Here is a 10215-nt window from a genome sequence, read left to right on the forward strand (position 1 = left end):
ATATTTTGGTTGTGGTATTTTGGTTTTGGACGATGCGAACTTGGTACTGATTGTGTGAGAATTAATATGGTGTTTCATGAATGTCTTCTAAATGATATGAATTTTCTTGAGTATATTACTCTGTTGCTGGAATTATTTATATCCTCGAATTGTTAGATAATCACTATAATTTTGCTGGAATGCTGAAAATAGAGGAGGAATGTTGTCAGTTTTTTTCTGGACATGTTCTACAGTTGTTTGCTGATTTGCCATTGAGGGTAGGATGGTCATTTTGGGCACTTAACGGACTGAGTTAACACTAGACTAACTGCTAGTGGTATATAGGTAATAGATTTTGTTTGTGTTTGGTATATAAGCACTGAAGCTTTGTTTGATGGCAAATAAGCCATTGTAGAGGTTGTCGATGGTATAGAAGCAATTTTCTCTAAACCATTAGACAGACACTTGGCTGTGGCGGCTGGAATCCAAAACAATAAGCTGTGCATCAAGGGCGTTATCTGAGTCTATCCACCTGGCGATTCTTACTTTGGCGAGATTAAAAAGAAAAGGAAGAAGCAAGAGGAAGGGTATCTACCGTCCCGAGATAGTACCTGTGCTGGTAAAACTTTTTTTGTTTCCTTCTCTAGGAAGCCATTCCTACTCTGTTTCTCCTCCACGCACGCGACCTCTTCTCTTTCTTTCACCTCTGACCTCTCCCATACACCACGCGACCTCGAGCTCTACGGCCAGCTAGGAAGGACCTCGCGTCCGAGTGCTGCGCCCAGGCCCACAAAGCCGGCCATCTGGGTGAGGCCGTGCAGGGCAGGGATTGGGAAGGAGAGACATTAGCTCTAGCCAGATGGGCCGCCCGTGCCTCCATGACGCCGGCCTCCCTCGTGGTCCTTCATTACCCCACGCTTCGAGCTCCACTGCCGCCCTCTCCTTTCATCTCCTCTTCGCCACCACGTGGATGGGGATGGTACCCTCAATCACCACCACCGTCGACGGCGTGCTCTGCATCCCTCATCGACCCATCGAGTCGCCCTCCCCTTGGGTCCGACCGGCTTGGTTCTAGCGGCGGCGCAAGCTCCAGCCGTGCAATGGGAAGTGAAGCAAGGTGGGCACGTACAGATCAATCAGCAACTCCTTGTCGTGTGGCTACATCGCCGGCGGTGGTCGGCCGAGTTCAGCTCGCTGGTGAGTTCAATCCAACCCATCCTCCCTCTCTCTCTCTCTCCATTAGATGGCAGCGCTGCCGAACCTGAGGTGCAAGCGGCCATGGCAAGACGAGATGCCGCACCACTCCCATTCCTGCTTTACAATACAGACTACCATCTCTCTCTAGATTTTGTCGTCTTTGTTTCTGTGCCTGCAAGATGTTCTACGAAATGTGGTCAATGAATAGCGCTTTGCAGCTCATACTACGTAGTAGGAGTGTAGGACACCAGGTTGTTAGATCTGCAACTTGGGATGTGCTAAATTAAATAAACGGGTGGATTCACACATTCTTACACTTCTGTTCCTTGCACTCGTCCAATGATTGTGATAGCCTTGTAGTACTAGGGAACCAGGAATCTGGTTGACTAAAAAAGAACTCAAGTGCAACACTAATTGCAGGGTAATGAGTTTTTCTTAAGGAATTTCACATGAAACAATTCAATTTTTGCATGATTTGGAGACAATTTTGATGTTTCAGACACATACATTTGATTTGAGCTTTTTTAGTTTGACACTGATCCAGCTCCAACATGCATCCTTTACATTTCTTACATGCTAATATGAGCAAATCAGATTTCTGTTGTACCTTTGGACCATATAGGTCCTTTGTTTGCATTTCGGGCTGTTGTACTAATGTTCGGGGCAATGGAAATCTTGTGCAGTAGTCTGTACGTAGTTGAGACTAATAAAAGAACGATGACATGTTTGTTTTTGGGTATAAATTTATGTTCTGATCCTCCGGTCTTACCCTGAGTAGCAGTGGCAAGGAGCCGACGGAGGAGCAGGTGGGAGGAGAAGGTGCCGGTGGTGGTTTCGATCAATGGGAGGACGCCGCCACCACGGATCTAATCCCCATTCCTCTCCACCATCGGTGGCCATGTGCATGTGTCTCGCAGGATCCAGCTTCTATTCACAATGCATTTACTGATTACTCTAATGCTTTGCTTCATATCCAAAGCCTATCATCAGACTTAATTTGCCTTGCACAACTAGGTGAAGAAACTTGAATCTGTGTCATCAAGAGGAATAGATAAGGAGAGGGCGAGGTATCAGAAGGTTGAAGAACTGAAAGAAACAATAAGAACAACAGAAGACGCAAAAAATCATTCACGCAAAGAGTATAAGCTTATTAAGGTAAATCACCCGCGTGTTGTACTTGATAGTAGCCTTCTGAGATGTGAGCTACTATTTATTTCTAAACTGTACAATTCAAGGTTGTTATGATGTAAGGTTAGATTACACCATTTCGTAGCATTTACTGATCGATCATTGGTTTGCCCCTTTTTTAGGTATCCTGCTTTTCAAGTATGCGGTGCTGTAGTGAACTAGTGATTGATTCATGTGTGGATTAGTTTACCTCTTTCTAAGGTATCTTGCTAATTATCCTAAAGGCATGCTATTCCTTGTTGTTTGTGTTAAGCACGTAACTTGTAATGGTTGCTAATTATATATTCATGTGCAGCAGATTATGCCCTTTTGACTTCGTATCACTTTACTTATACTTAATTACAAGCTAAGTATCTGTTTACTTGTTTCCATTAAGAAAAGTAGCTTAAAAAATATGTGAAGGTTATATAAGATCAAAATATTAACATGTAAATCTGAAATATAAACATCAGTGAGCAATGCTCCTGCATCAGGGACTCAGGGTATAAATGTGCGTTTTTTAGATTGAGTACATTCTATTCCATTAACCGCTACGACCAGCAATATCGTCTCCAGCTACCAAACTGAGCACAAAGTCAGGATCACCATCTAGCTAGCCAAACACACGTCAGGGACCTTGTAACAATGCACCTTTGTTTCTCAGATATATTTTTTTTGACCTGTATACTATTTATTTGGTTTGTGTTCCTGTTCTTTATCGAAAAATACATCCATATTGTTTATACACATAATTACCTCTCTATAAAAATTGATGTTTTCAGAGATCCGGTGAAGAAATGTCCTTCATCGCTGAGACTATACTGTTGGACAGTGTCATTGCTTCTGAATCAACTAAAGTATCTGTAATATAAACCTGTTGCCTATGTGTTCATATGTGCTTATCAGTGCAATAAGCATCTTTCATGTCTCTCTTTTCTAGCCATCTGATTGATTTTAATTTCTTTCTGATATGCATCGCGATATAATGAGTTTATCTAAGACCACCTCATCACTAACATCTGCAACAGCAAAGTCACCGCGAACCTAGCCGCAGCTGTAGCCAAGATAAACAACGCCTTCTATCCTTACACTTGTAGTCTTCGTTTTGATTAGTGCGGTCCCTGCTGCTAGGGTTTGATTTCTATTCGTCTGCGGTGCAAATTGCACTAGTTTACCTGACGTAATCAGCGCCACTTATCTATTTCAGGCCCTACAATGTTTTGCCCCTTTTGACTATAGATTTGCATATGAACAGGCTGGCATAACTGGATGCGAGAAGACAAATGGTAATCTTCTGTACGCAGTAAGCACCCATACCAATGTTTCCTGCTACATCTGAGAATTTTTATTTTCTTCTTCAGTTTGTACTATTATGAGATATGGTCTTCCAAATCACTTGCTTTCTTCTTCTTCACTTACTACCCTTCTAAAGTCATAACCTGGTCCTGCTTTCCAGGGATGTCACATGTTCTACAATCTTTGGTGTTTCAGGATCGTTTGGACAAGTTTACAGAGGAGAATGACATGGAACAGTAAGTATTTCAGTTTAAATGTGCTCTTATAGTGTTGAAATTTATTAATTAGTTCCTTGGCGCGGAACACCTCTTAGATCATTGTAATCAGACGGTTTATATACTATTTTTCTGAGTATTAGATTCAAGCACTAACTCTGTTCAAAGTTCAGCTACAATAATCAAATCTTCAAGGATGGTTCTGTCGTCTTGATAATTTTTCAGCAAAACTGTATCCCACTACTCGGTGTATTATCATTGGCTTTTGTCATTACGATCCCATGTCTTCATGAACCCTACACATTGTAATGCCTTCCAGATTTCAATCCATACCGGTTACATTACCAGGTCTATTCTTATCTAATTTTTATAGCTCGCTCGTCTTGCTGAGATGGAGGTGAAGTGTCGATTAAAGTTCTGGAAATTGGCCTCCCACTGGGAGGAATTGCAAAGTTGTTTGCTTAGGATTTTCTCATGATTGTTGATTAGAACGAACATAATTGTCCATTGTCCTGCTCTCATTAGGTATGTCGTTTCAATGAAAGTACATCTGCATCCTGTTCATTTTCCAATCCACTTTCAACAGACAGTTTGCATTATCTGCTCTGTTTTTGGAGCTGGAGCAAGGAATTAATTCTGTTTTATCTCTCATCTTTTCTTATGCTGTGAATCTGAAGTATTTCTTGCTATGTCACTTATGATTAAGAACCCTGTACAACTAGATCTTGCACTGTCGCCCTTGGATATTGGGAAGTCTGAAGAAGCCTATGGTTTAGGTATGTTTTTGTAATCAGAATATATTTATATGCTTCTGCAAATTATAAATCTTGTATTCACATTCACTGATTGTACACTAGCACGCCCCTGTGCCTGAACTTGTTCATTTTATAGGGTTCTTGCGAATCATGCTGGTCGTTCAGCGCGTCTGGGCATTGGAGTGGGCCAACTACCTGACGACAGGCAAGATGGAGATGCTCTCTGAGCAGCAGTTGCTGCGACCATGAGGTGGGGCTCCCTTTCTTTGGTCGTTTTATTAACCATGAGGTGATGTTAATAAAAATGAAATCTGATTTAGTGTTACCCGAAGAGATCTTTATTTGTGCTTTATAAAGTCAGATTAGTTTTGGTTTTTCACTTATATGCTTTGTAGGTCAGTATACTGACGCATGCTACTATAATCATGTGGTGCAAAAAAGTGGTTTGTCTATTTTTGTGCTTCGGCCTCCTTCCAATTTCAGGTGGCCAACCATTACTTGATTATGACAAGAAGTACCTAATTTCAATACCAAAGATTAGTGATTCATGTCAAAAATTTCAGGGTAGAACAATGTGTCTTTAGGTTGTCCTCCCCTAATTAATTCAGTCATAGTAACATTGGTATGCTATTTCTTTTTGGCTGCTCACACATCTTCATAATGTTGAGAAATTGGAGCATTGCATGTGATGGTAAGCAATCAGTTCTGCAATTCACTTTTATCCATGCAATTACTTTTTTGAGTATTACCATGGAGAATATATTCAGTACATAACTAAATTTTCATAAAACATTTGAACATTCTCTTTTCAACATGTGTAATTTGTATATATTAATCGAGATATAGGTAAGCATAGAAAAAAGTAGGTGCATATGTAGTAAAGAAACCGTGGGAATAAAGTGCGGCACTTGCATAACTTCGCAAGCTTGGAGAGATATATAGTCAGATCTTTAGTTAGCTTTAGTTCATAAGTAAGAGAGTCCTACTTTCTTAGTCCACTATGGTGCCTACAATGTCAAGGAGCGTTAGATTTGAAATCACATATATGTTTATGAATCGTTATGAGTTCTGAATGATCATTTTTACATGGACATATGTCAAAGCTGAGTAAGAGCCAGCAACCTCAAGGAACAATAACCATTCAAGATTAATGCACATTTGGTTTGCCGTGGCCTGGGCGTCATAAAAAATGGCAAGGACGTCACTGAGGCTGCCTTGGATGCTCTTGCCAACCAGTTGAAGGAGTAGCTGAAGCTGCAGGACATTGTCGCGCTCCGGGAAATCTTCAGGCTCGATGACGAGCAGGCCATGGCGATCAAGCAGGGTGCCCTTGTCAACCTTGGAGTTGTTGATGCTCTAGATCATGAAAGAGAGAGTATTCAGGCCACTGATGTGTAAGCTCCCTTCTGTTTATACATGACCTGTTGGGGAAGATTAACTCTAATGACAGCACAATGCACTTGTTCTTGTTGTTGCTGGCCGTGAAGGCCTGTAGGGTGTTTTGGGCTGTTGTTTTCCCCTTTTGAGTTTGCTCGGGGGGAAGAGCTTGCTAAACCACCTCTGTAATGTGCATTATTAATTTTATGCTAGGAAAGTGAAAGGGGTGCCTCCTACCTGGCACCGCCCAACTTTCTCTCAGGCGGCGCCACCGGGTGGCGCCCCAACCACTAGTAGAAACCAAAATTGGGAATGTAGGTGGATGGGGGTGTCATTGGCGCTTGTTGGGGTGGCCACTATCATCATCGCTGTGTCAATCTTTGCAGATCGGACGACGACGGCGCCCTGGCGTCATTCCCCTTCTTGAAGGCGTCGTCTTGTATGCTTGCAGTGTCCTCGGTGGCAGTTTCGATGTTGTTGGTCGTCTGGTTGGTCTGGTTTGGGCTGCATCCCAGGGTGGCGAGTTTAGCCGTGTTACTTTTCTGTTTGGGCTGAGCATCCCACGGTCCTCTACTCCAGTAGGCATGTTCACGCCTTCTGCGTTTGTGTCATGCGTTGTATCACCTCGTTGTACTCATTCTTAACTTCTTCTATCAATGAAATGATACGCAAGCTTTATGTATTCGCGAAAAAACAGAACTATTGGAAGTTGGAAACACAATTGGAGTATGAGCCAATTGTGCATGACATACCTTCATTTTCGTTGTGCTTATATTTTTATTTATTCATATATTTTGCTACCCTCAGCTGTAGATTAATATCCATATATACATGAAGCCAAGCTGCTACTCATAGACCAGGAGAAGAAAAGTCATAAACGGTCGAAAAATAATAATGCTTACAGTCAACTTTGTCAGTCGCATAATCTTTAGAAATTTATGCATATATGTTCAACTTAATTTATTGTGCAGAACGCCTTACTTCAATTTATGACGTTCTTAATCCACGTGGTATACTTTGACAAATCTTACATTCTTAAGAAGTTGGTCTCAATTCTCTCAACATGCAAAGTGTTCACATCAATATCTTCACTAAGCCATGCATTTAAGTCTACTCTCCTACTAAGCCATGCAAAATCTATCACATAAGCGAACTTAAAAATTACAATTATTTTTGTATTAGTCTATGCATGTAATGATGCCACATCATACATGCATGTTAGTCACCCTTCACATTTTTTTGAAATGATATTTTTGACAGTAATTTAAAAGGATTTATTCTATTTTTAGACACTTTCTTTTACTGATTTTCAAGCTTATATTTCTTTTCGTTAGATTTAGTTACTTTTAGCAACTATTCCACATTTTTTAACAAAGTTACCGCAACAACGCGTGGGGCATCATCTAAGAATTAGGGTGCCATATTTAGGCAATTAGCCTCGTCACGATCATCTTGAGGTTCTGCGCCTCTTTCTCCCTCTGCCATCTCAGCTTTGACTCGACCACACTTAGGCAATATTGTCCATTTAAACAATCTTAATACTCCATCATGATGTAAGCCTGATGGCACACAAACGCATCCAAGCATGCGTATTCCATTTGCCGCTTGGTCAGGGGCTCTTGCTCCCACCCTGCAATTTTAATCAAACTCTTGTTCAACTGTCATATCCACAATATCAACCAATGATGCTTTGAACTTACCATTCTTAATACAATCTTGAAGGTGCAGTTGATTTTTGGCATTCCACCCCAAGGTTACAGCATAATGCTTTCCCTCGTGATGTCCACAGTTACAAACATGATTCTGTCATCGCCGAAGAATTATTGCAGCCGCATAGATTCATCATTCCATATGACAATCTGGTACACTAGCCACTTTGTTCCTACATAGAACTGGATAACAGCAGGCCGCCATGGACCGAATTCGGATGCTTCGGTGGTGTACTCCACGTCCAGGCTGACGATGAACCTCTGATGTGTGTTGACCTCGGTGTGAACTTCATCCGGTATATCCTTGATTAACTTATCTATGGTTGCGCCACTCCTTATCACTACTGCCTCAATCACAGTACCGTAGGGGGCTTTGACCATGTGCATGGATGTCTACGCCATTTGAAGAACTGCCAGATGGAAAAATGTTGGAGTACAAGAGGACTAAGAGAACAACTACTAACCAGGATAAAAGCTTGAGCGTGTGCGACACAGATGAGTGCCGGCGGACGAGGAAGCTTGCGCGGGGAGGGAGGCCATGGAGGTGACAATGAACAAAACCTACCTTCGGTACGTGAATGGCATGCAAATTCTCCTTAACAAAATCCTCTGATACGTGAACCTGCCTTTGATACGTATCGGAGGCAGGTTCTCTTCATTGGCACCCCCATGGCCACTCATCCGCGTCACAAACGCACAGGCAAGTTCTTCTTATCCTGGTTAGTAGTTGTTCTTTCAGTCCTGCTGTACTCAAACATTTTTCCATCTACCAGTTATTCAAATGGCGTAGACATCTGTACACATGGTCAAAGCCCCCAGTCTAGCAGAATCGCCATACACCGCTCGCCCTGCATAATTTATGGAGCGCGTTCTATATCATGCTCGTGAGCCTCCTTTATGACACATGCCTATTATCAAATATAGTGTTAACTAGCATATTGCACCTTCGAAAAGATTTTCTTTGTATTGATAAATGCATGTCAATTTTTTATGTAATTAACGACCAACATATATAGTGTGAATTGCTAGGTAAGTACTAGTGTAGATTGTAACCTCAAATACCACATCTAGGACACTGTCATAACCAAGAATGCGATGCATATTCAAAATTACAATATCGTGCATATTCAAAATTACAATATCAAGTACAACAAGTTCATTCTAGTCACAACATGCAGTTGTTATCTAAAGGTGTTTCTTTGCACTGTATCAGTTTACCAAGAATACGACGAGAGTAATTTTACTCTTTCAAAAAACAGAGCTATTGGAAGTCGGAAACACAATCAGAGTATGGGCCAATTGCGCATGGCATACCTTCATTTTCATTCGGTGCTTATATTTTTCTTTATTCATATATTTTGCTACACTCAGCTGTAGATTAATATCCATATATACATGAAGTCAAGCTGCTACTCATAGACCAAGAGAAGATAAGTCATAAAAGGTCGAAAAATAATAATGATTACAATATCCACCAACTGTGTCAGTCGCATAATCTTTAGAAACTTATGCATATATGGTCAACTTAATTTATTGTGCAGAGCCAAGAAATGTGCATGCATGAAGGCTACAAGCCTTACTTCAACTTATGACGTTCTTAATTCACGTGGTATACTTTGACAAATCTTACATCCTTAAGAAGTTGCTCCCAATTCCCTCAACGTGCAAAGTGTTCACCTCAATATCTCTACTAAGCCATGCATTTAAGTCTACTCTCCTACTAAGCCATGCATTTAAGTCTATTCTCCTACTAAGCCATGCAAAATCTGCCACATAAGCGAACTTAAAAATTACAAATATTTTTGCATTAGTCTATGCATGTAATGCTGCCACATCATACATGCATGTTAGTCATCCTTCACATTTTTGTTCGAAATGATATTTTTAACAGTAATTCAAAAGGATTTATTCTATTTTTAGACACTTTCTTTTATTAATTTTTACGCTTATATTTCTTTTGGTTAGAATTAGTTTACCAACTATTTACACATTTTTTTAACAAAGTTACCGCAACAACATTCGGGGCATCATCTAAGAATTAGGGTGCCAGCTTTAGCCAATTAGCCTCGTCACGATCATCTTGAGCTTTTGCGTCTCTTTCTCCCTCCGCCATCTCAGTTTTGACTCGGCCACACTTAGGAAATATTGTGCATTTAAGCAATCGTAATACTCCATCATGATGTAAGCCCTATGGCACACGAACGCATCCAAGCATGCGTATTCGACCTGCTGCTTGGTCAGGGTTTTTGCACTCACCCTGCGATTCTAATCGAACTCTTATTCGACTATCGCAAGAAGGCATAACTGCTGTCTATAAAGCTTTCCGCCATATCAACCAATGATGCTTTGAACTTAACAGTCTTAATACAATCTTAAAGGTCTAGTTGGTTATGACCTTCCACCCCCAAGGTTGGAGCATAATGTTTTCCCTTCTGATGTCCACAGTTACAAACATGATTATGTCATCGCCGAAGAATTATTGCAGCCAAATAGATTCATCCTTCTAGTTGGCAATCTGAT

General features: G+C 41.0%; 1 long non-coding RNA gene across 1 annotated transcript; it reads left to right on the forward strand.

Moving 5' to 3' along the window:
* Positions 1 to 675: 675 nt before the first annotated feature.
* Positions 676 to 6161, forward strand: LOC119358949. Its single transcript, XR_005172345.1, has 7 exons — positions 676 to 1176; positions 1955 to 2331; positions 2487 to 2565; positions 3599 to 3646; positions 3800 to 4630; positions 4746 to 4859; positions 5713 to 6161. It is a non-coding gene; the product is annotated as an uncharacterized LOC119358949 (long non-coding RNA).
* Positions 6162 to 10215: the final 4054 nt, after the last annotated feature.

This window comes from Triticum dicoccoides, chromosome 1A, assembly GCF_002162155.2.
Source record: "Triticum dicoccoides isolate Atlit2015 ecotype Zavitan chromosome 1A, WEW_v2.0, whole genome shotgun sequence".
NCBI lineage: Eukaryota > Viridiplantae > Streptophyta > Magnoliopsida > Poales > Poaceae > Triticum > Triticum dicoccoides.